We start from the raw sequence: 27,623 nt of genomic DNA, 5'->3' as shown, positions 1-27,623 counted from the left end.
TAAATATAGGCTTATATTACCATCTACTTTTTATCAACACTGTGAAGGGTGAAATTAAGAAAAAAAAAACTATCACTATATGAAGCACTTGTTTAATTTAAGGATAATTTTACATTTAATATTTCTCCTTCTATTTCAAACATTATTACTTTAATTACTTCGAGGAAGTAGTTTATTCTATCAATAAGTTAAGGAAACCTAAATAGGAGTTTTCAGTTGACACTCAACTGTTCTGAGTTCACCGAAGGTGAAATGTCAATCTGCTAGGGATAAACTGCAGGAATCTCTCTTGAAGCTTGTGAGTGGGCAGAGAAGTGGCAGATTAGCTTACATGTGGGTAAGGTAATGCAGTTATGGGAAAAAATGAAGGTTAAATAAACCAGGGTGCATTCATAGGCTGGCAGGCTCCTATTTCTCAGTTCCAATCTTGAAAAGGAATCTTGGAGTAACTGGTAACTGTTCCCTAAAAAAATTAGTTCAAGAAGCTACTATACCCACAAAGGTCAACATTCTGCTGGTCAGTGTCTGGAAAGAGATTGGTATCCAAACAGAAGACAGGCTACTTCCTTAGTACAACATTAGGGTCCTCCAGACTTAATGAAATATAATTCTGGTTGCTCCTTCTTTTTAAAAAGTTGCTGCTGCTATTTAAGACGAGAAAACATTTGTAATGAACCAGCAAGTAGTGAGGCTACTTGTGAAAGGCTAAAAAATTAGGGCTCTTCTGTTAGGAAGGATAATGGTTGAGTGAGGCTATGCTCAGAATCCATCAAACCATGACATCATAACAGGTTTGGATAGGACATATGCAAACCTGTTTACCAAACCCAAGAGTATCGAAACTGAGTATCCTTGAAACATTGCAGAGGTAAACAATGGGGAAAGGGAATTATTATACATGACTTATGGAATAAGTTACCCCAGAAGTTGTAAAGAAATAGCACATTTTAAATAGAAAAGTAATTCAGGTCGGGGCACCTGTGTCACTCAGTCAGTTAAGCATCCAACTTAGGCTCAGGTCATGATCTCACAGTCTGTGAGTTAGAGCCCTCCGACAGGCTCTGTGCTGACAGCTCAGAGCCTGGATCCTGTTTCGGAATCTGTGACTCCCTCTCTCTGCCCTCCCCTGCTCATGCTCTGTCTCTGTCTCTCAAAAAATAAATAAATGTTAAAAAATGGTTTAAGTAATTCAGGTCAATTTGTGCACTGTAAACCCATTGTTAACAAGTAGAAGGTTAGAGAAGCCGAGGACACACCACTCCTTTCTACAGAGGTGACTCTCACCAGAAATAGATTTGTGAGGCCAAATAGATTATGAGAATGGTATTCTTTAGGTTTTTAGTTTAAAAATTTATTAAAAATTAAAAATGTATTAAAAGGGTTAGTATTGAAGATGGTAATACATTTATGGATTACAAAGCTCCTTGTTCTTGTTCTACTTTTGACTTCACATTTGTTTATATTAAAACACCATCCTGTCAAATTCACAGACTTAGAAATTCAGGCACAGTGCTTATGGAGGTCATATGGTGTAGTGGTTCAGGTTATAGACTTAGAAACTTCATTGAGGTCTACTGCTTATTAACTGCATGATCTTGAGCAAGCTTTTTTTTTTAAGTTTATTTATTTACTTTTGAGAGAGAAAGTGCAAGTAGGGGAGGGGCAGAGAAAGAGTGAGAGAGAGAATCACAATCAGGCCCCACACTGTCAGTGCAATCCCAACCTGGGGTTCAAACCCACAAACCATGAGGTCATGACCTGAGCCTGAAGGTTAACCGGTGGAGCGCCCCAGGCACCCTGAGCAAGTTTTTAATTTCTTGGAGCATACTATTCATTTGTAAAATGGCTTCATAATACCTACCCTATAGGATTGTTTGAAGAATCATTGATATGTAAGATATGCAAGTCACTTAACAAAGTGCATGGCACCTAGTAAATACTAAATAAATGGCAGTTCTTAGTATTACTGTGGGCTTTGAAGCTATGTGTATTACCCTGTATTCAAAAGCTTGTAACAGATGTGATGGATAAGGTGTGCCTACGTTTTCCTAATATGATTTTTTAAAGTTTTTTGACCATTTTGAATATAAATAGCTTTTTGGAAATGTAAATGACACAGTAAAGCATCTAAGTGTGATAAATTTACTTATATGGATGGATTCAAATTGCATATGGCTTAAAATAATGTCTTCATGAAGAACTACTGCTTTCTTCCCCCACCACCCCATTTTGCAAAAACAGTTTTGTTCAAATTCTCACAAATATCCTTGGCATCATTGTTTCTGTAAGCTTGAGAACCAATTTGGAGTCACCTAACAGTTTTCTGGAACACACTATATTCATGTTCATCTAAATTGTTAGGTAGAAAGCGATACAACACTAATAGGTGCATCACTGTCATCTTGATCTCAAGCCATAAATATCCATTTGCATAGTACTAGGTAAATTGATTATCCAATTCGTTCTAAATGTATTTTTTATCTTCTCTAGGTATGTACTGCATTGCAATTTTAAGTGATCTTTCAAAGTCTTTTTTACAGTGATATAATAAGATTAATATTGTGAAGTCACACCCCCTAAATAATCCTTAGGTCTATGTTACATTTCATTGTCTTTAATCCCCCACCCCAATTCTGTAAATGTGCCTCTATAATCACCTAAAACTCATATTTTTAAGTTTATTTTATTTTGAGAGAGAGCATGTGTGCGCACACACACACAAGTGGGGGAGAGGCAGAAAGAGAGGGAAAGAATCCCAAGCAGGCTGCATGCTGTTAGCACACAACCCGACATGGGGCTCAAACCCAAGACCTGTGAGACCATGACCTGAGCCAAAATCAAGAGTCAGACACTTAACCAACTGAACCACCCAGGCACCCCTCACCTAAAACTTATATTCATTGAGGTCCCATACTGAGTTCTTCAAAGAACACTTTAATATTAAAAATAAAATAATTTAGATAAGGTACTTATAATTAAAGAATTTGTAAGGACTTGAATATAAGATTGTTTCCTTTTTCTGAGATATAAGTGGAGTGAGGAGGCATGCCTTATATTTAGGAAGATAGGAATATATATTTTCTTCAGTTACATCCAATCATATAACTTTGAAAGCATTCATATTTCTTATTTTTATTCATTCCCTATATGTGCTAAGTGCTGGGATGATCCAACATATATGGGACAATATTTTTGGTGTTATAAGAATTTTCAGACCTTGGGGAATATTTAATTCAAGAAAAAATATTGAACACCTATTATTTACAAAGCATTTGCAGAAAAATGTGAGTTCCAGCCCCTGTCCTCAATAGCTTACAAGCTATTCAAAAGAGGATAAAACAAATAAGCAATTCTTAACTGAGAAAATAAAGAAACTACAAGCTGCTTCGGGGTTCAAATATTGGAGAAGCCATATTCAGTTGAGAAATATTAGAAAAAAGCTTTAGGAAGTCAGTCATATTTAAGATAAAGTGTATAAGATGTGTAAGATAGGCACTCAGAGTAGAATAGTGAGAAAGGGGACCAGAGCCTAATGAGGATGGTGAAATGACATGAGCAAAAGGCTTGGTAGAAGAAAAGCAAGAAAGGATATTCAAGAACAATGAGCAGTCCATTTAGATGTAATGTAGAATGTATGGAAACAATGACAAAATAAGGCTGGGCTGTGAATGAGATTAAGCCAGATTATAAAAGCTTTGTAGGCTATTCTCAAAAAGTTTATTTTTAGCCTGTAATCAATAAATAGAGATTTACTAACTAATGACTGGATTATACGGTCAGGTGTGTATTTTAGTTATCTTCCTAAATTGATTTTAAAACTGTGACTGCACATAGAGCTTGGAGTTAAGGCCACTGGCTGCCTGAGGAACCCACAAATAGTATACTACATGAGGGGCAAGTCTTTCACTAACACCACAAGTGTCTCTGGCCCAATGAATGGAGTTTGATAGTAATTCTTGCTACATGTAAAATTTACAAAAACAATTTAAAAAGATAAATTAACTGTGAGGAGACCAAAGTCATCTGGGAGAGAAAAGAATAGAATGAGAAAACTTTCAGAGATTTATCAGAGGAATTGAAGACCATTTGGATATTGGGTTTCAAAGCATCAAAGAATTGACACTGATTAGATATATAGCTATACCATTTAGTTATACAGTTTTGGTGCAGTAATCAGCAAATTAGATCATGTTGATATTGAACATAATTTGTGAGGGGCTTACAGACATGGTTCATGAGGCTGTTCACATAAGGAGAAAAAAGAGGTGAAGAGAGGAAGTCTACGTGGATTAAAACATACGCAATAAATCATCACACGGAAAAACACACTTTTCTCCTACAGGTAAAAAATTCAAATTAAAATAACAGTAAGGGGGTGCCTGGGTAGCTCAGTTCATTAAGCGTCTTGGCCCTTGATTTTGACTCAGCTCATGATCTCACGGTTCATGAGTTCAAGCCCTGCATCAGGCTCTGTGCTGGCAATGTAGAGAGTGCTGTCTCTCTCTCTCTCTCTCTTTAAAATTTGTTTAATGTTTATTTTTTTATTTTTTTTTTTATTTTTTAATATATGAAATTTACTGTCAAATTGCTTTCCATACAACACCCAGTGCTCATCCCAAAAGGTGCTCTCCTCAATACCCATCCCCCACCCTCCCCTCCCTCCCACCCCCCATCAACCCTCAGTTTGTTCTCAGTTTTTAACAGTCTCTTATGCTTTGGCTCTCTCCCACTCTAACCTCTTTTTTTTTTTTTTTTTCCTTCCCCTCCCCCATGGGTTTCTGTTACGTTTCTCAGGATCCACATAAGAGTGAAACCATATGGTATCTGTCTTTCTCTGTATGGCTTGTTTCACTTAGCATCACACTCTCCAGTTCCATCCACGTTGCTACAAAAGACCATATTTCATTTTTTCTCATTGCCACGTAGTATTCCATTGTGTATATAAACCACAATTTCTTTATCCATTCATCAGTTGATGGACATTTAGGCTCTTTCCATAATTTGGCTATTGTTGAGAGTGCTGCTATAAACATCGGGGTACAAGTGCCCCTATGCATCAGTACTCCTGTATCCCTTGGATAAATTCCTAGCAGTGCTATTGCTGGGTCATAGGGTAGGTCTATTTTTAATTTTCTGAGGAACCTCCACACTGCTTTCCAGAGCGGCTGCACCAATTTGCATTCCCACCAACAGTGCAAGAGGGTTCCCGTTTCTCCACATCCTCTCCAGCATCTATAGTCTCCTGATTTGTTCATTTTGGCCACTCTGACTGGCGTGAGGTGGTATCTGAGTGTGGTTTTGATTTGTATTTCCCTGATAAGGAGTGACGTTGAACATCTTTTCATGTGCCTGTTGGCCATCCGGATGTCTTCTTTAGAGAAGTGTCTATTCATGTTTTCTGCCCATTTCTTCACTGGGTTATTTGTTTTTCGGGTGTGGAGTTTGATGAGCTCTTTATAGATTTTGGATACTAGCCCTTTGTCCGATGTGTCATTTGCAAATATCTTTTCCCATTCCGTTGGTTGCCTTTTAGTTTTGTTGGTTGTTTCCTTTGCTGTGCAGAAGCTTTTTATCTTCATAAGGTCCCAGTAATTCACTTTTGCTTTTAATTCCCTTGCCTTTGGGGATGTGCCGAGTAAGAGATTGCTACGGCTGAGGTCAGAGAGGTCTTTTCCTGCTTTCTCCTCTAAGGTTTTGATGGTTTCCTGTCTCACATTCAGGTCCTTTATCCATTTTGAGTTTATTTTTGTGAATGGTGTGAGAAAGTGGTCTAGTTTCAACCTTCTGCATGTTGCTGTCCAGTTCTCCCAGCACCATTTGTTAAAGAGACTGTCTTTTTTCCATTGGATGTTCTTTCCTGCTTTGTCAAAGATGAGTTGGCCATACGTTTGTGGGTCTAGTTCTGGGGTTTCTATTCTATTCCATTGGTCTATGTGTCTGTTTTTATGCCAATACCATGCTGTCTTGATGATGACAGCTTTGTAGTAGAGGCTAAAGTCTGGGATTGTGATGCCTCCTGCTTTGGTCTTCTTCTTCAAAATTACTTTGGCTATTCGGGGCCTTTTGTGGTTCCATATGAATTTTAGGATTGCTTGTTCTAGTTTCGAGAAGAATGCTGGTGCAATTTTGATAGGGATTGCATTGAATGTGTAGATAGCTTTGGGTAGTATTGACATTTTGACAATATTTATTCTTCCAATCCATGAGCAGGGAATGTCTTTCCATTTCTTTATATCTTCTTCAATTACCTGCATAAGCTTTCTATAGTTTTCAGCATACAGATCTTTTACATCTTTGGTTAGATTTATTCCTAGGTATTTTATGCTTCTTGGTGCAATTGTGAACGGGATCAGTTTCTTCATTTGTCTTTCTGTTGCTTCATTGTTAGTGTATAAGAATGCAACTGATTTCTGCACATTGATTTTGTATCCTGCAACTTTGCTGAATTCATGTATCAGTTCTAGCAGACTTTTGGTGGAGTCTATCGGATTTTCCATGTATAATATCATGTCATCTGCAAAAAGCGAAAGCTTGACTTCATCTTTGCCAATTTTGATGCCTTTGATTTCCTTTTGTTGTCTGATTGCTGATGCTAGAACTTCCAGCACTATGTTAAACAGCAGTGGTGACAGTGGGCATCCCTGTCGCGTTCCTGATCTCAGGGAAAAAGCTCTCAGTTTTTCCCCGTTGAGGATGATGTTAGCTGTGGGCTTTTCATAAATGGCCTTTATGATCTTTAAGTATGTTCCTTCTATCCCGACTTTCTCAAGGGTTTTTATTAAGAAAGGGTGCTGGATTTTGTCAAAGGCCTTTTCTGCATCGATTGACAGGATCATATGGTTCTTCTCTTTTTTTTTGTTAATGTGATGTATCACGTTGATCGATTTGCGAATGTTGAACCAGCCCTGCATCCCAGGAATGAATCCCACTTGATCATGGTGAATAATTCTTTTTATATGCTGTTGAATTCGATTTGCTAGTATCTTATTAAGAATTTTTGCATCCATATTCATCAGGGATATTGGCCTGTAGTTCTCTTTTTTTACTGGGTCTCTGTCTGGTTTAGGAATCAAAGTCATACTGGCTTCCTAGAATGAGTCTGGAAGTTTTCCTTCCCTTTCTATTTCTTGGAATAGCTTGAGAAGGATAGGTATTATCTCTGCTTTAAATGTCTGGTAGAACTCCCCTGGGAAGCCATCTGGTCCTGGACTCTTATTTGTTGGGAGATTTTTGATAACCGATTCCATTTCTTCGCTGGTTATGGGTCTGTTCAAGCTTTCTATTTCCTCCTGATTGAGTTTTGGAAGAGTGTGGGTGTTTAGAAATTTGTCCATTTCTTCCAGGTTGTCCAATTTGCTGGCATATAATTTTTCATAGTATTCCCTGATAATTGTTTGTATCTCTGAGGGATTGGTTGTAATCATTCCATTTTCATTCATGATTTTATCTATTTGGGTCATCTCCCTTTTCTTTTTGAGAAGCCTGGCTAGAGGTTTGTCAATTTTGTTTATTTTTTCAAAAAACCAACTCTTGGTTTCGTTGATCTGCTCTACAGTTTTTTTAGATTCTATATTGTTTATTTCTGCTCTGATCTTTATGATTTCTCTTCTTCCGCTGGGTTTAGGCTGCCTTTGCTGTTCTGCTTCTATTTCCTTTAGGTGTGCTGTTAGATTTTGTATTTGGGATTTTTCTTGTTTCTTGAGATAGGCCTGGATTGCAATGTATTTTCCTCTCAGGACTGCCTTCGCTGCATCCCAGAGCGTTTGGATTGTTGTATTTTCATATTCGTTTGTTTCCATATATGTTTTAATTTCTTCTCTAATTGCCTGGTTGACCCACTCATTCGTTAGTAGGGTGTTCTTTAACCTCCATGCTTTTGGAGGTTTTCCAGACTTTTTCCTGTGGTTGATTTCAAGCTTCATAGCATTGTGGTCTGAAAGTATGCATGGTATAATTTCAATTCTTGTAAACTTATGAAGGGCTGTTTTGTGACCCAGTATATGATCTATCTTGGAGAATGTTCCATGTGCACTCGAGAAGAAAGTATATTCTGTTGCTTTGGGATGCAGAGTTCTAAATATATCTGTCAAGTCCATCTGATCCAATGTATCATTCAGGGCCCTTGTTTCTTTATTGACTGTGTGTCTAGATGATCTATCCATTTCTGTAAGTGGGGTGTTAAAGTCCCCTGCAATGACCACATTCTTATCAATGAGGTTGCTTATGTTTATGAGTAATTGTTTTATATATCTGGGGGCTCGGGTATTTGGCGCATAGACATTTATAATAGTTAGCTCTTCCTGATGGATAGACCCTGTGATTATTATATAATGCCCTTCTTCATCTCTTGTTACAGCCTTTAATTTAAAGTCTAGTTTGTCTGATATAAGTATGGCTACTCCAGCTTTCTTTTGGCTTCCAGGAGCATGATAAATAGTTCTCCATCCCCTCACTCTCAATCTAAAGGTGTCCTCAGATCTAAAATGAGTCTCTTGTAGACAGCAAATAGATGGGTCTTGTTTTTTTATCCATTCTGATACCCTATGTCTTTTAGTTGGCGCATTTAATCCATTTACATTCAGTGTTATTATAGAAAGATATGGGTTTAGAGTCATTGTGATGTCTGTATGTTTTATGCTTGTAGTGATGTCTCTGGTACTTTGTCTCACAGGATCCCCCTTAGGATCTCTTGTAGGGCTGGTTTCGTGGTGACAAATTCCTTCAGTTTTTGTTTGTTTGGGAAGACCTTTATCTCTCCTTCTATTCTAAATGACAGACTTGCTGGATAAAGGATTCTCGGCTGCATATTTTTTCTGTTTAGCACACTGTAGATATCGTGCCAAGCCTTTCTGGCCTGCCAAGTTTCAAAGGAGAGATCAGTCACGAGTCTTATAGGTCTCCCTTTATATGTGAGGGCACGTTTATCCCTTGCTGCTTTCAGAATTTTCTCTTTATCCTTGTATTTTGCCAGTTTCACTATGATACGTCGTGCAGAAGATCGATTCAAGTTACGTCTGAAGGGAGTTCTCTGTGCCTCTTGGATTTCAATGCCTTTTTCCTTCCCCAGTTCAGGGAAGTTCTCAGCTATAATTTGTTCAAGTACCCCTTCAGCACCCTTCCCTCTCTCTTCCTCCTCTGGGATACCAATTATGCGTATATTATTTTTTTTTAGTGTATCACTTAGTTCTCTAATTTTCCCCTCATACTCCTGGATTTTTTTATCTCTCTTTCTTTCAGCTTCCTCTTTCTCCATAACTTTATCTTCTAGTTCACCTATTCTCTCTTCTGCCTCTTCAAGCCAAGCCATTGTGGATTCCATTTTGTTTTGCAATTCGTTTAAAGCATTTTTCAACTCCTCGTGACTGTTCCTTAGTCCCTCGATCTTTGTGGCAAGAGATTCTCTGCTGTCCTGTATACTGTTTTCAAGCCCAGCGATTAATTTTATGACTATTATTCTAAATTCACTTTCTGTTATATTATTTAAATCCTTTTTGATCAGTTCATTAGCTGTTGTTATTTCCTGGAGATTCTTCTGAGGGGAATTCTTCCGTTTGGTCATTTTGGAGAGTCCCTGGCGTGGTGAGGACCTGCAGGGCACTTCCCCTGTGCTGTGGTGTATAACTGGAGTTAGTGGGCGGGGCTGCAGTCCGACCCGATGTCTGCCCCCAGCCCACTGCTGGGGCCACAGTCAGACTGGTGTGTGCCTTCTCTTCCCCTCTCCTAGGGGCGGGATTCACTGTGGGGTGGCGTGTCCCGTCTGGGCTACTTGCACACTGCCAGGCTTGTGTTGCTGGGGATCTGGCGTATTAGCTGGGGTGGGTAGGCAAGGTGCATGGGGGCTGGAGGGGCAGGCTTAGCTCGCTTCTCCTTAGGTGATCCACTTCAGGAGGAGCCCTGTGGCAGCGGGAGGGAGTCAGATCCGCTGCCGGAGGTTTGGCTCCGCAGAAGCACAGAGTTGGGTGTTTGCGCGGAGCGAGCAAGTTCCCTGGCAGGAACTGTTTCCCTTTGGGATTTTGGCTGGGGGATGGGCGGGGGAGATGGCGCTGGCGCCTTTGTTCCCCGCCAAGCTGAGCTCTGCCGTCCGGGGGCTCAGCAGCTCTCCCTCCCTTTGTCCTCCAGCCTTCCCGCTTTCCGCGCAGAGCTGTTAACTTATGACCTCCCAGACGCTAAGTCGCGCTTGCTGTGGGAACACAGTCTGTCCGGCCCCTCCGCTTTTGCCAGCCAGACTCGGGGGCTCTGCTTGGCCGGCGAGCCGCCCCTCCGCCCCGGCTCCCTCCCGCCAGTCCGTGGAGCGCGCACCGCCTCGCCGCCCTTCCTACCCTCTTCCGTGGGCCTTTAGTCTGCGCTTGACTCCGGAGACTCCCTTCTCAATGTTTATTTTTGAGAGAGAGACAGAGCATGAGTGGGGGAGGGTCAAAGTCTCTCTTTCAAAGTAAATAAATTTTTAAAAACTTTAAAAATTAATTAACAGTAAGCTAGAAACATATAGCTATTAGAATGTCTAAGCACAAAGTGAGGTGTTGGGATTGCTGTAGATAAACAGGTAACAGTTTGATGGTGGTTCTGTTGCATGACAATTCACAAAACACGAAACAATGTTAAGTGAAAGAATTAGATCACAAGAGAGTATATAAACACTGATTATATATATAATGCATGTATGTTGACACATATTGGAAAAGAATTTGAAGGAATATAAGTAGTTTAATGTTCATTTGCATTTTCTTTCTGGAACAGTTATTTAAGTGCATTGTAATTTGAAAAGAATGAAATGAAAAATGATTCCTCATCATACCCCTAAAACACATACACATATACACATATATGCAAATAGATTGTGGTAAAATATGTTCAGTGTTTGAGATGTTGCAACATTATCTATAAATCAGGGATGTAATTGAAGTTGTAGTTGCTTTCATTATCTTCCATAAGTCTGATGAGGCATTTCTGGATCACCGTTTATTATAGTAATGAGAAATCTTTTCATCATAAATCCTGACAATCTGCATTTTATATCTTTCCTCAGTATAAATTCTTTGCCCCTACTAAATAAATACACAAAGGGTAAAGCTTGCTATTGCTTAGTTTCTCTACCTTCCTCTCAATACTCAGTAGCTCATATCTTAACCTTTTCCTGTCAGTTGATAGTTTTTCTCCCCTCCACCAGATTGGTACATACAACTAAGTTTCACTTTTATATGTAGCTAACATGGAATGAATTGAATGCCTATTATATGTCACCCATTGTTCCCTGGTACTCTACAGAGATTTTATCTTATCTTGATAGTAAGCATGTGAGGTCTGAAATATTATACCTATTCTTGCTTGACAAAAACTAGGCATCAGTCCAATAGGCCATTCTCTTCAAGGCCTAGGACATTGCTCTTTCTTTTCTACCATGGTGCTTTCAAGTGTCTAGTTCCCAACAAAAAGAAGGCATGCTGTGTGTTATGGCTCATGATGTAGTTTTTAACATATACAATGCATTTTTAGAGAGAAGCATATTTTTTAAAAATTTTTAATGTTTATTTATTTTGGAGAAAGAGACAGAACATGAACAGGGGAAGGGCAGAGAGAGATGGAGACACAGAATCTGAAGCAGACTCCAGTTCTGAACTGTCAGCACAGAGCCTGACATGGGGCCTGAACTCATGAACCATGAGATCATGACCTGAGCCAAAGTCAGACACTCAACTGACTGAGCCACCCAGACCTCCATAGAAAGCAGCATATTTTTAAGAGAGATCTTTTTTCAAAAAAAAAAAAAGGTATGCTGTTTTTCCTCATTTAATGTATACTATTGATATAAAATTATAATGGTATATAGAAGACTTGATACAAAGCAATGCAAAATTATATAAGCAATTTAAATAGAATCCAAACATGAAGCAAAATTATCTACTTTGATGATTTCAATTAAATAAAACTTATGAGCTGATAAAAATTTTGAAGTTTTATTTTATTTAAATTGGTGTGTGATGTTGTCATGGTGACTAATTACAACAGGAAATTAACATACCATTTCATAATACAACACATAAGGCAAACAAAGAAACTTTTGAAATAAAATGTGGGAAATCATAAATAACAAGCTATAAGAACTAAATGGAAGCATCAAGGAGTGATTAGTACAATAAAGTATATAAACTTTGAGAATGTTTTCCAATTCATCATATATTATTAAGGCTGCATTGGGATGATTACAATGCTAGCTTCATGTTCTACTGAAATGTTACTGAGATTAGAAATGTACACAATATGATAACTGATATTTTAAGGTGGGGGAAGGAAGGGCTACTATGAATCATGTAGAAAAATGAATTGAAAAACTGTCTTGTTTGACAAAAGAAAAGGAAGAGTCTGGGAGGAAAGGTAAATATTGTAGGAATAGCAAATGTGAATATAATATAATGAGATTCATATATGTAAACCATTAACTGATGATAAAGAGTAATCTAAACAGAGTACCATTCCAGGAAAGGGAGTATCTGTGTACACAGCATGGATCTCTGCCCTGCCCTACTTCTAAGCATCTAACATATTCTCATAGTCATTTCTTCTGTATTGTGATTTTTTCAAGTGAAGCACTTTTAGATGTCCCATGTGGTTTAAAACAAATCAGAAATTCATGTCCCAAATGTTTCGTTAGTCAGAATAATTAAGTTGATCAATTCTGGGAGCAGCGGAAGCAAAATAATGGGGTCATTGAAGCAGTCAGGCTCTAATGGGAACTTGAATTCGTTCAGATATCAAATCTAGTAGTCGTTCTACACCTGTATGCACAGACCCATTGAGCAAATTCACATTAAAGGTTTAGTGGAACATTTTCAATGTTGTGGTCCAAAGGGACTTGCTACTGTTTTACAAGAAAACACTGAATATTTTTTTACAATATGTCTTTTTGTGTGTGTGATGTGTTAACTAAGTTCTGTATGTGTATGTTGGCACCCTATCCCTACATAGGGAGGGAAAAAAGAGAGATATGCATAACTGGGAATGGTTTTCTTACTATTTAAAGATAAAATAAAAATGTGCTCCAGCATTTGCTACCTGGAGGCAATAATACAATATGAGGGAACTAACTAGATTGGGGGAAGGTAGAGTTTTATCAAACAACCTATGCAACCTAGTATAAATGAGGATCATTTCACCCTTTCCCTTCATAAAACAAAATGGTATCAAGCATGATTTTGCTTATTTAAGGAGAAAGCAGCAATTAGACATTCTGTATAGTAATGCAGTGTTTCATTTCTCTTATGTCACTATATGACTGTAGTAGCAAACTGACTGTTTTTATTCTTTTATATCTAAGGAGAGTTGACAGACGCAAAATTTTTTAAAAATATAAAGAATGGAAAGATGAATTTAACTGTGTCCTGTAGTGACCATTGAACTAACAGATCTTCAATAGAACTCTCTCATTGGAGACTGCAAAACACACAGGAAAAATAAAAGATTTGCAGTATATCCTGAACTATGAAGGACAGATATGACCAGCCGTCTTTATGAAAAAAAATAATCAAAACTGAATTAACTTACCTAAAGAATAGTTTTAATACACAAACACAGTTATTTGTAAACATTATGCTCTAATATTTTTACTTTGTGGATAAACAAAAGAACATTCTTATTTGTATATTTATTCTAATATATTCTAGGCACCAAGGAAAACAGGATGCAAATGACAATTCCTGTGTTTCTAGAGCTCATGGTAAAGTGGAGGAGACAGCATAAGAACAGTCACAGTATAAAGTTCAAGCTGAATTAGTAAGAGTTTCTGGGGAAAGGAAAGGAAAAAGGAAGAGAAATATGTTTCAATAAAGGGAGCAGCATTTGTGGAGGCAATGGGAAAGCGTGATATATCCAAGGAAGAGACAAGTTCAGCATTACTAAAGCATAGGTATGAAAAGCTGGTAAAATGAATTGTCGTGAAAGACCTTGGGTACTAAGGCGTTTGATTTTTTTTTTTTATTGCTTGGGTGATAAGGAGACATTTCCAGCTTCTTTTCAAGAATCTCCTAACAACATGGAAGGTTGATGGGGTGGTGATAAAGGTAGAAGTAGGAGAGATTCAAAAGGGGTCTATTATAAGAGCCTACACAATGGAAGAATGCCAGACCTAGAACAGTGGCAGTGGAGATGATGATGATGAAGAAATTGATCCAAGAATGCTTCAAGGAGTGAGAAAGAACTTAACTTATTGAGCAGTTGGATTTGAGGGTGGAAAAAAGGAAGAAGTCCAGGGTGATGGTTTGGGGTATTTCGGCTTTTTGTTTTCATTTTTATGACTTGGTGTATGATGGCTCTATTAGTTTTCTAGGCTTGCTGTAACAAAGTACCACAAACTAAGTTTCTTAAACAACAGAAATTTAATGTCTCATACTTTAGAAGGATATAAATCCAAGATCAAGGTATCAGTAGGGCCATGCTCCCTCTGAAGGTGCTAGGGAAGGACCTTTTCCAGGTCTCTCTCTCAGCTTCCAGTGGTTTGCTGGCAATATTTGGCATTCTTTGGCTTGTAAAAGCATTGCCCTCAACTCTGCCTTCATCTTTATATGGCATCCAACATTTATGAGGGTCTATTTTTAAATTTATCCTTTTTATTTTTTAATTTTTTTTAAATATGAAATGTATTGTCAGATTGGTTTCCATACAACACCCAGTCAGTGCTCATCCCAACAGGTGCCCTCCTCAATGCCCATCACTCATTTTCTGCTCCCTCCCACTCCCCATCAACCCTCAGTTTATTCTCAGTTTTTAAGAGTCTCTTATGGTTTGGCTCTCTCCCTCTCTAACTTTTTTTTCTTTCCCCTCCCTCCCACTCCCCATCAACCCTCAGTTTATTCTGTTATTAAGAGTCTGATATGGTTTGGCTCTCTCCCTAACATTTTTTTTCCTTCCCCTCCCCCATGGTCTTCTGTTAAGTTTCTCAGAATCCACATAAGAGTGAAAACATATGGTATCTGTCTTTCTCTGTATGACTTATTTCACTTAGCATAACACTATCCAGTACCATCCACATTTCTACAAAAGGCCACATTTCATTCTTTCTCATTGCCAAGTAGTATTCCTTTGTATATATAAACCACAATTTCTTTCTCCATTCAGCAGTTGATGGACATTTAGGCTCTTTCCATAATTTGGCTATTGTTGAAAGTGCTGCTATAAACATTTGGGTACAAGTGCCCCTATGCATCAGCACTCCTGTATCCCTTGGGTGAATTCCTAGTAGTGCTATTGCTGGGTCATAGGGTAGATCTATTTTTAATTTTTTGACGAACCTCCACACTGTTTTTCAGAGCAGCTGTACCAGTTTGCATTCCCACCAACAGTGCAAAAGGGTTCCCATTTCTCCACATCCTCTCCAGCATCTATACTCTCCTGATTTGTTCATTTTAGCCACTCTGACTGGTGTGAGGTGGTATCTCAGTGTGGTTTTTGATTTGTATTTCCCTGATGGGGAGTGATGTTGAGGATCTGTTCATTTGCCTGATGGCCATCTGGACATCTTCTTTAGAGAAGTGTCTATTCATGTTTTCTGCCCATTTCTTCACTGGATTATTTCTTTTTCGACTGTTGAGTTTGGTGAGTTCTTTATAGATTTTGGATACTAGTCCTTTATCTGATATGTCATTTGTAAATATCTTTTCCCATTCCGTCAGTTGTCTTTTAGTTTCATTGATTGTTTCCTTGGCAGTGCAGAAGCTTCTTATCTTCATGAGGTCCCAACAGTTCATTTTTGCTTTTAATTCCCTTGCCTTTGGAGATGTGTCAAGTAAGAAATTGCTACAGCTGAGGTCAGAGAGGTTTTTTCCTGCTTTCTCCTCTAGGATTTTCATAGTTTCCTGTCTTACATTCAGGTCCTTTATCCATTTTGAGTTTATCTTTGTAAATAGTGTAAGAAAGTGGTCTAGTTTCATTCTTCTGCCTGTTGCTGTCCAGTTCTCCCAACACCATTTGTTAAAGATACTGTCTTTTTTCCATTGGATATTCTTTCCTGCACTGTCAAAGATTAATTGGCCATACTTTTGTGGGTGCAATTCTGGAGTCTCTATGTTATTCCATTGGTCTATGTGTCTTTTTTGTGCCAATACCATGCTGTCTTGATGATTACAGCTTTGGAGTAGAGGCTAAAGTCTGGGATTGTGATGCCTCCTGCTTTGGTCTTCTTCAAAATTACTTTGGCTATTCGGGGTCTTTTGTGGTTCCATACAAATTTTAGGATTGCTTGTTCTAGCTTCGGGAAGAATGCTGGTGCAATTTTGATTGGGATTGCATTGAATGTGTAGATAGCTTTGGGTAGTATTGACATCCTAACAATATTTATTCTTCCAATCCATGAGCAGGGAATGTTTTTCCATTTCTTTATATCTTCTTCAATCCTTCATAAGCTTTCTATAGTATTCAGCATACAGATCTTTTACATCTTTGGTTAGGTTTATTCCTAGGTATTTTATGATTCTTGGTGCAATTATGAATGGGATTCTTTATTTGTCTTCCTACTGCGTCATTATTAGTGTATAAGAATGCAATTGATTTCTGTACATTGATTTTGTATCCTGCGACTTTGCTGAATTCATGTATTAGTTCTAGCAGACTTTTGGTGGAGTCTATCGGATTTTCCATGTATAATATCATGTCATCTGCAAAAAGTGAAAGCTTGACTTCATCTTTGCCAATTTTGATGCCTTTGATTTCCTTTTGTTGTCTGATTGCTGATGAACTTCCAACATTATGTTAAACAACAGCAGTGAGAGTGGACATCCCTGTCATGTTCCTTGTCTCAGGGGGAAAGCTCTCAGCTTTTCCCCATTGAGGATATTATCTGTGGGCTTTTCATAAATAGCTTTTATGATGTTTATGTATGTTCCTTCCATCCTGCCTTTCTCGAGGGTTTTTATTAAGAAAGGATGCTGAATTTTGTCAAATGCTTTTTCTGCATCGATTGACAGGAACATATGGTTCTTTTCTTTTGTTAATGTGATGCATCACATTGATTGATTTACAAATATTTAACCAGCCCTGCATCCCAGGAGTGAATCCCACTTGATCATGGTGAATAATACTTTTTATATGCTGTTGAATTCAATTTGCTAGTATTGAATTCAATTTGTTAGCATTGAATTCAATTTGCTAGTATCTCTTGTTGAGAATTTTTGCATCCACATTCATCAGGGATATTGGCCTATAGTTCTCTTTTTTTTCTGGGTCTCTGTCTTGTTTGGGAATCAAAGGAATGCTGGCTTCATAGAATGAGTCTGGAAGTTTTCCTTTACTTTCTATTTTTGGGAAGAGCTTGAGAAGGATAAGTATTATCTTTACTTTACATGTGTGGTAGAATTCCCCAGGGAAGGCATCTGGTGCTGGACTCATATTTGTTGGGAGATTTTTGATAACTGATTCAATTTCTTCACTGGTAATGGGTGTGTTCAAGTTTTCTATTTCTTCCTGTTTGAGTTTTGGAAGTGTAGGGTGCTTAGGAATTTGTCCATTTCTTCCAGGTTGTCCAGTTTGTTGGCATATAGTTTTTCATAGTATTCCCTGATAATTGCCTGTATTTCTGAGGGATTGGTTGTAATAATTCCATTTTAGTTTGTGATTTTATCTATTTGGGTCCTCTCCCTTTTCTTTTTGAGAAGCCTGGCTAAAAGTTTATCAATTTTGTTTATTTTTTCAGGAAAACAACTCTTGGTTTCATTGATCTGCTCTAGAGTGTTTTTTTTTTTTTTTTTAGATTCTATATTGTTTATTTCTGCTCTGATCTTTATTATTTCTCTTCTTTTGCTGGGTTTGGGGTGTCTTTGCTGTTCTACTTCTATTTCCTTTAGGTGTGCTGTTAGATTTTGTATTTGGGATTTTTCTTGTTTCTTGAGATAGGCCTGGATTGCAATGTATTTTCTTCTCAGGACTGCCTTCGCTGCATCCCAAAGCATTTGGATTGTTGTCTTTTCATTTTCATTTGTTTCCATATATTTTTTAATTTCTTCTCTAATTGCCTGCTTGAACCATTCGTTCTTTAGTAGGGTGTTCTTTAACCTCCATGCTTTTGGAGGTTTTCCAGACTTTTTCCTGTGGTTGATTTCAAGTTTCATAGCATTGTGACCCAAAAGTGTGCATGGTATGATCTCAATTCTTTTATACCTATTAAGTGCTGTTTTGTGGCCCTGTATGTGATCTATCTTGGAGAATGTTCCATGTGCACTTGAGAAATTATATTCTGTTGCTTTGGGATGCAGAGTTCTAAATATACCTGTCAAGTCCATCTGATCCAATGTATCATTCAGGGCCTTTGTTTCTTTATTGATTCTCTGTCTAGATGATCTATTCATAGTTGTAAGTGGAGTATTAAAGTCTCCTGCAATACCACATTCTTATCAGTAAGGTTGCTTTATGTTTGTGATTAATTATTCTATATATTTGGGGGCTTTCACAATCAGTGCATAGACATTTATAGTTGTTAGCTCTTCCTGATGGATAGACCCTGTAATTATTATATAATGCCCTTCTTCATCTCTTGTTATAGCCTTTAATTTAAAGTCTAGTTTGTCTGATATAAGTATGGCTACTCCAGCTGTCTTTTGACTTCCAGTAGCATGACAGATAGTTCTCCATCCCCTCACTTTCAATCTGAAGGTGGCCTCAGGTCTGAAATGAATCTCTTGTAGACAGCAAATAGATGGTTCTTGTTTTCTTATCCATTCTGATATCCATGTCTTTTGGTTGGAGTATTTAGTCCATTTACCTTCAGTGTTACTATTGAAACATATGGGTTTAGAGTCATTGTGATGTCTGTAGGTTTCATGCTTGTATTGATTGATGTCTCTGGCACTTTATGGTCCTTGCAACATTTCACTCACAGAGTCCCCCTTAGGATCTCTTGTAGGGCTGGTTTAGTGGTGATGAATTCCTTCAGGTTTTGTTTGTTTGAGAAAACCTTTATCTCTTCTTCTATTCTGAATGAAAGACTTGCTGCATAAAGGGTTCTCAGCTGCATATTTTTCCTGTTCATCACATTGAAGATTTCCTGCCATTCCTTTCTGGCCTGCCAAGTTTAAGTAGATAGGTCTGCTACGACCCTTATGTGTCTACCTTTGTATGTTAAGGCCTGTTTATCCCTAGCTTTTTTCAGAATTATCTCTTATCCTTGTATTTTCCAGTTCTACTGTGATAATTCGTGCAGAAGATCGATTTAAGTTATGTCTGAAAGGAGTTCTCTGTGCCTCTTGGATTTTAGTGCCTGCTTTCTTCCCCACATTGGGGAAGTTCTCAGTTATGATTTGTTCAAGTACACCTTCAGCCCGTTTCTCTCTCTCCTTTTCTTCTGGAATTCCTATTATATGGATATTGTTCCATTTCATTGCATCATTTTGTTCCCTAATTCTCCCCTCATATTCCTGGATTTTTTTATCTCTCTTTTTCTCAGCTTCCTCTTTTTCCATAATTTTATCTTCTAATTCACCTATTCTCTCCTCTGCCTCTTCAATCCATGCTATGGCTGCCTCCATTTTATTTTGCACCTCATTTATAGCATTTTTTAGTCCATCATGACTATTTTTTAGTTCCTTGGTCTCTGTAGCAATAGATCTCTGCTGTCCTGTATGCTTTTTTTCAAGCCCAGTAATTAATTTTATGACTATTATTCTAAATTCTTGTTCCATTTTATTGCTTAAATTGGTTTTGATCAATTCTTTAGCTGGAGTTTGTTTTGAGAATTTTTCCATTTGGTCATTTTGGGTAGTCCCTGTGGTAGCTCCAAACTGCAAGGCACTTTTCCTGTGCTGTCTGGAGAAACTTGTATTGGTGAGTGGGGCCACAGTCAGACCTGATGTCTGCCCCCAACCCACCACTAGGGCCACAGTCAGACTTGTGTGTACCTTGTCTTCCCCTCTCCCAGTGGCAGTACTTACTCTGGAGTGGTGTATCCCCTGTCTGTGCTGCTTGCACACTGCCAGGCATGTGGTGCTTCTTCGATGGGATCTGGCCAAGGTTGTATTAGACTGGGTGGATCCGCAAGGTGCACAGGAGTGGGAGGAGCAGGCTTAGATAGCTTTGCTATGGGTGGTCCCCTGCAGAAGGGGCCTTGCAGCACCAGGAGGGAGGCAGGCCTGTCAGAGGGATGGATCCACAGAAGCACATTGTAGGGCTTTCGCGAGGTGCAAGCAAGTTCGGTGATGGGAACTGATTCCCTTTGTAATTTCAGCTGGGGAATGGGAGAGGAAAATGGCTCTTGCCTGCACCTCTCTTCCCCCACCGAGCTCTGTCCTTCCGGGACTCAACAACTCTCCCTCCCGGCGTCCTCTCACCCTCCCCTATCTCCGAGAGCAGACTTTTAACATTACAGATGTTAAGTCCCACTGGCTGTCAGAACTCACACAGTTTGGCCCTTCCACTTTTGCAAGCCAGACTTTGGGGGCTCTGCCTTTCCCGGTGGGCTGCCCCTCCACCGCTTGGCTCCCTCACGCCAGTTGTGTAGCACGCACCACCTCTCTGCCCTTCCTATGCTCTTCCGTGGACCTCTTGTCTATGCTTGGCTCTGGAGAGGCTGTTCTGCTAGTCTTCTGTCAGTTTTCTGGGTTATTTAGGCCGATGTGGGTGGAATCTAAGTGATCAGCAGGAAGAGGTGATCCCGGTGTCCTCCTATGCTGCTATCTTTTGACATATCCCTGGAGACTTTACTGTTTGAAGGAGAGCAAATTTCTCCTTTTTATAAGAACACCAGTCATATTGGATTATACCTTACCCTAATGACTTCATTTTAACTTGATCACCTCTGTAAAGACCCTATTTTCAAGTAAAGACACATTCTAAGGTAATACAGGGGCTAGAGCTTCAACATAAGAATTTGGGGTGGGGACCCAATGCAATCCATTCATGATTCCATTCATCAAAATAAGGAGATGTGAACAGGAGAGAATAGCATCAAAGTAAAGGAAATCATTTCATTTTGTATCTTAAACGTGAAGTCAATTGAGAGCAATCAGGAAAAATATTTAGAAGGTGAATGAAGCTGTAGCCTAGAGCCCAGGGAATGTAGAATTGAGATCCATTAGCATAAAGGAGGTAGAGTACTAAAGGTTTTGCAAGTGGATGAATATCTCCATAGAGAATTCCACATGGGAAGTATATAGAATAATATGGGAAAGGGCAAAGAATAAAACCCTGAAAATTACTAACACATAAGGAACAAGGAAAAGAATGGTAGTTTATAATAGAAACAGAAAAGGATCAGGCAAAGAGGTAATTTGAAAATTAAGAAAGAGTAGTAATATGCAAACCGAGAGAGGAGAGAGTTTGTGGAAGAAATAATTGTCAACAATATAATGTGCTATAGTGAGGTCAAAGAAAATATTAACTGAAATAAAAGTCCTAATCCTTAAGGCAAGAATGAGGTGTTGATTCAGAATAGGCCTATTCATAAATACAGCCATCATGGAAGATGCCCTATATTTTCAGTAGAATTTAATTCTGTTTGTATTACTGTAGAAAATAAAAGAATAAATTCATTTATAGAGTATAACATTTTATACTGATAGAAATTGTAGTTTTATGTGATCTAGTTATTCTTATATATAAGAAAGGATTCATTACTGGAGTATATTTTAAAAGGTAGCTAAATAATCCTGACAGAAACATTTTTGTAAGCAATGCATACAAAGTCTGCATTTGTATTGAAATTCTGATATGTATGGTTATTGTATTTTATAACTAGTGCTCAGACTAAGATAAAATACAGCCTCTCAGAATGATGTTGTAATGTGGTTAGTCAAAAGAGAGTCTTCTAAGGAAATTTTCCCCATCAAGTTGTTGTCCATTTTTATGTGGTCAACACTGGGGATTTCAGTGCTGCTAAAATGTCATTTTATGTACTACTTCACAATCTAACCATACATATTATCCTTTTCCCTAAGTTCCCCTAAAAACACAAAGCTATCTCCAGAACCAATTTCAAATTTTCACAATTAGACCCTTAGTAAAAGAAAGTATTGAAAAGATAAAGTAGAATTTGTTCAGAGACTATTTACTGGCTCACACAAATATGTGTATATAGGAACAAATTGTATATTTATGTCTATAAGTACTCAGTAAAAGTTTTGTTCAGAGAAAGAACCAATAGATATATATTGAATGACTATTTAGTATTGAGAAGACTAATAGAAGATATACATTCTCTGCTATCATGGAGCTATCATCTTGGAAAAGTAGTACATGGTAGTGAAAAGTTTGAAACTGGCTAAAATTAAAAGCTGAATAGTGTGATACAAGCTGAATTTGTGCTATCAGAGTCTAGAGGAAAGAAAGATTAATGAAATACAGAGAGGTCGGGGATGTGGATTGGAATTGAGCTTTGAAGGATGAGTAGACTTTAATTGAGAGGAGGGAGAAGGCAGAGGTGGGCACATAAAAATCTGGAATATGTATAGTTGTCTTCATGGAACAATTATAAAGCCAACCAAACTAGATTTAAGGTAAGTAGGAGAAAAGAGGGGAAAATCTGATTGAATATATTTGGGTTTATGTAAAACAAAAACAGAAAGTGTGTCATCCATAAATTTCCCCTTTACTTAGCTTCACAAATTTTAGAGCCAAATTTATTGTGCATGTATTCTTTTTTTTTTTAATTGAAGTATAGTTGACACACAAGGTTACATTGGTTTCAGGTGTACAACATATATTCTAATCTCCCTGACCTACTTCCTTCAGAGTACATCTGTTCACTTTTATCTTCATGTGCTTTTGCAGTGAATTTTGATCTATGAGCCCCCCCCCCCCCAAAGTCTTTTTGGAAGTTAACTGGTTACAATTTTAGTGTTGTCATCTTTTTGTTTCACCACTTCAAATTTGAATTGAGCCAAGGTAGTCTTGTTCTAAAGTCACTGTAGCTTTTTAGGTTGGTGAGTAACGTCTCTTTGGGAAGACCAGTCTGAAAGGTGGGTTAGAGGATGAGTTGAATGGAAGAAAGTCTGGGTATAGTGATTAGTCTAGCCAGTACCTGGTTTCTCAAATTTTAATAGTGGTAAAATTAGTTTATCTGCAGATTCATTTTAATGGGAATCTAATTTTTTGGTTCTTTGGTAATTGAAATAAGACTATGTTTAATATATTGTTACCTAGGGGCACCTGGGTGGCTCAGTCAGTTAAGCATCTGACTTCAGCTCAGGTCATGATGTCACAGATCATGGGCTCAAGCCCCACATCAGGCTCTCTGCTATCAGCAGAGCCTGCTTCTAGTCCTCTGTCCCCCTGTCTCTCTGCCCTTACACCTTTCACACTCTTTCTCTCAAAATAAATAAATAAACATTAAAAAATATATTGTTACTCAAATATCAACAAGTATAAAAATAGGCATAAACTGCTTTAACAATTTTAATAAAACTATAAAACAGATAAAAATAAAATTAACATTAATATGTCTACTGACTTTAGATTTTATATTAGAAAGATTTAGATTAAATACAGTTATATTTTTTACCTTACTGATACTAATGCAGATTATCTGTTGTATAAGTAGACTGTATATGATTGCATTAATAACTTTAAGGCTTTTCATCTTACTCAGGATATCAGACACCACATTGAATGAAAACTCTGGTATTGAGCAGTTCTCAAATTCCAGCTTTAATAGGGTGTCAACTTGGCAATTTTGTAAAGTTGCCTTGCTTACATGACAATAAAGCCAGGATGGAAATTTTTATAATATGGATATCTAATCCATTTATTGCTAGAATCAGGAATAGAAAAAAATCATTCGGTGTACATTTGCCCCTCTATTTACAGCTAATAAACAGTTGCAAGTTGCTCTACAAAGACCATATTCTCATTCTACCTCTGCTTACATCAAATTAAGAAGATGGCACTGACTTCTTTGTCACAGGTCTTTATATGTCCAGCTTACCAATGCCGTGGTGTGAAATAGTATCATACTCTGGGATGACTCAACTCTGAAATATTTTCTTCATATAATCGTAAAATTTTTGTTAGTTCAGTACACATGATGTTGCTTGGTTCTCATGTAATACAAAAACAAACAAATATATACATCCATGAGCAATACACCACTTATAAGGTAATAATACAGAATATGTTTATGTCAACATTTTTTGCATAAAAAGGAATGTACAAAACGTTAAATATACCTTGCTTTAATAAATAATGGCCTAGTGAGCTTTATTGACTATTTTTTTAAATGAAGTTGACCCCAATATTAAGAATTACATCATGTAATTAATTCATATCTTTGTTATATTGAACTCTATTTTAGAGCAGAAACTTATTCAGGACACCTTAAGAAATAATGGGTTTCACTTCTTTCTGTGTGTCTGTTCATTCTTTTATATTTCTCTGTCAACCTGTTTATTTTCCTGTTGAGTAGTACCTTCCATCACAAAGTATGTCACATGGTACTAGCCAGCCTATGAATCAGCTACCATTGTGGGGGGCAAGTGCCCATCATTGTCCACTCAGTGGCCTATTTAAAAAAAAAAGCCTACCCAGTTCTCCTTCCCTAAGTAAAAAATTATGAGCAGGACAGTTCCAGCTAGAAGTGGTGTTAAGCATGTAAAATACAATGATCTGAGGAAATGGTTTTTGCTTTATGAAAATATTACCTCTTTCACATTCAAGGGAAATGGAAGTATAAGTTATATTCATTGTCTCCCCTTACTCTGCAACCTTCTGCAATATGGCCTCTGCTCCCCCTATTTTACTGAAATTGTTCTCAGTAATGTCTTCATGTTTCTGATACAAAGCTGATAAGTTTTCAACTTTTAATTCATCTTTCTACAGCATTGGATATTGCTTGTTGCATTTTTCAAAATATTCCTTTATATTCTATAATGTGCTCTAATATTTCATTCTGTACCTCTCTGAATACTTGCTGTCTGTTTTCTTCATGGACTTAAATATTTCTTCATCTCTTAAATATTAGTATTTTACAGGAAGTGATCATTAGCCCACTGCTCTTCTCACTCTACATACTTTCCAGAGTGGCAGCTTCAATTATCTTCTATATGATAAGTCTTCCAAGTCTTCATACTCTTTCTAGATCTCTCCTGTGAACTTTAGCCTTGTAATATTTAACTGCCTACATCTCCAACTTTAAAAATCATGAACTGAACTCATCATATTCTCCTTGAGTACAACTCCTCCTATATGCCCTATCTTAGTTGATGGGACCATCATTTTCTAAATGTATAAACTAGAAATTTTAGAATTATCTTGAACTCTTTTTCCTCCATATTCAATTAATCCCTAATTCTGGTCTCATCACCTTTAAGCCCCTCTACTACATGATTACCAAAATTAACTCTCTTTTAACAATTTCACCCCCTATTGTACAAGTAATATCCAAGAGCCCTAATATGGCACATAAGACCATCCATGATCTGGATATTACTTCTCTGTCCTCAGAGCCCGTAGCCTTCTGCTTTTAATCAGCACTGATTTGCTTGTAGTCACACACATTTTTTTTTCATCTTTTCTCTCCCATTACTTACAGTGTTTCCTTTTACTGGAATATACTTTTCGTCCAAGCTAATTCATCCTCATCCTTTAAGAATCAATTAGGATATTACTTTGTCTATAAAGCCTTCTCAGAGATGCTTTCCCTGAGGCATGGCTAAGTGTTCTATTTCCGTGTTCCTGAAGAGTATAACCCTTATCATAGTATGCACTGTAATGCTATTATAATTATGTTTACATGCTACCCCTCATATAAGTGAAAATACCTTGAGAAAAATGGCTGGGACTTTTCATTTTTATATCAGGGGATGTAATATAATCTAGGTTCTAAAACTGACTCACTGAAAACTATGCAGCAGACTACAGAAGAAGCCCTAACACATCTCATCAGACTAACTTTTATATGAAGAGGCCACAATAACTACATACCTGCCTTTAAATAAGAGACTGGATCATTTATCTCTGGCACTATGTGAGGCCCATAGTCAGTATTCAAGAAAGGATTATTGAAATACATTTCACACCACTTTTTTGGGAAGAGGGAAGTATACTTGACATGGGAATAGACCCTAGTTATAATGGCAAGACCCCCTGTTTCCAGTGAATAGGAAACCAAGTTAAAGGTCATTGAAATACCGCTAGAAAAAAAAAATGAGTGATCAATTTTGCTAGATACATAATTCAAGCCAGACTAAAATCTCTAGAAATCATCTCTTTCTACCCTAGGGGAAAAATCTGTCTAGACAACTGGAATCCTAAAGCAGAGAAGTAATAGAAAACAGCCTGGCAACATTTCTCTACCCACTGGATGACAATAAGAAAAATAAATTGTTATAAAAGATTTTCATTGCTTCCCAAGGGCATAAAAATATCCCAGCCTATTATGTCTTATAAAATCAATAAAAATTCTAAAGCTTGATAAATTCTGATTTACTACCTGATCTTTATTAAGTCTTTGTTATTATAGGCTAATCTGAAAAAGTCTTTCATAAACATCTGTTTGATTCTTATCTCATTGTCCCCAAAGTGACTAAAACATGTCATCATCTCCATAATGACACTGCCTAGACTTTAAAAAATATAAGATCTCGATCCTGAAACCTTTCTAATGTGACTCTTGTAATATCAAATATAAATTTGGTCTGTATCAGGTTCCATTCTTGTCCTTTTACATTATTGCCTCATTTAGTCCTTGTAACTATTTTTTTTCTAGTTCTTTATCATTTTGTAATTTAAATTTTAGTTATCATACAGTGCAATATTAGTTTCAGGAGTAAAATTCAGTGATTTATCACTTACAGTGATAACACCCAGTGCGCATCCCAATAAGTGCCCTACTTAGCACCCATCACCCATCTAGATCATTTCCCACCCACCTCCCTCTGTCAATCCACAGTTTGTTCTCTATAATTAAGAGTCTCTTTTGGTTTGTTTCTCACTCTTCTCTCCCCGCCTTCCCATATGGTCATCTGTTTTGTTTCTTAAATTCCACATATGAGTGAAATCATATGGTATTTGTCTTTCTCTGATTGATTTAGTTCACTTAGAATTATACATTCTAGCTCCATCCACATCATTGCAAATGGCAAGATTTCATTCTTTTTGATGGATGAGTAATATTCCAATATGTGTGTGTATATAAACACACACACACACACACACACATGCATACATACCACATCTTCTTTATCCATTCATCAGTCAGTAACTATTCTTTTAGCTAGTCTTTAAATATTATTTTCATGTTCACAAAGGGGAAAATAAGTTTAGGAAAACACAGCTATTAAGTGACAGAACAAGGATTGAACTCATCTCTGTAATGGAAAGGTGTAGATAACCATTAGAGATAGAAAACACTTTCCGTTTGAGGACTGTTGACTGATCCTTGTGTGTGTATGTGTGTTTCACGTCTATTAAAAGATTAATGTGGGACAAATACTAAATTATCCCATTTAGTTCTGTTAATACTCTATAATCTAGGTAGTATTATTATCATTATTTTGCAGCTGAGGAAACTGATGTTTAGAAAAATTCATTTTGCAAATACATAAGTGTGATGATGGCCCATTTTATTAAAAAAACTGTGTCTAGTAATATACATTAATCAGTTCAAAGACTACATATACCAGTTAGCTTAAGTTTATTCTATCATTACATCTTGCATC

General features: G+C 37.4%; 1 protein-coding gene and 1 non-coding gene across 2 annotated transcripts in view; both read left to right on the top strand.

Annotated features, from left to right (window-relative positions):
* DIAPH2 (diaphanous related formin 2) overlaps positions 1–27,623 on the top strand; it is a 1,007,297-nt gene that overhangs the window by 947,459 nt on the left and 32,215 nt on the right. The window lies entirely within an intron of this gene.
* Positions 3,824–3,967, top strand: LOC145714765 (small nucleolar RNA SNORA62/SNORA6 family). Its single transcript, XR_014136973.1, has one exon. It is a non-coding gene; the product is annotated as a small nucleolar RNA SNORA62/SNORA6 family (small nucleolar RNA).

Source organism: Panthera onca, chromosome X (genome assembly GCF_046562875.1).
Source record: "Panthera onca isolate mPanOnc1 chromosome X, mPanOnc1 haplotype 2, whole genome shotgun sequence".
In the NCBI taxonomy this organism is placed as follows: domain Eukaryota; kingdom Metazoa; phylum Chordata; class Mammalia; order Carnivora; family Felidae; genus Panthera; species Panthera onca.
This window is presented reverse-complemented; position numbering and strand designations above follow the sequence as displayed.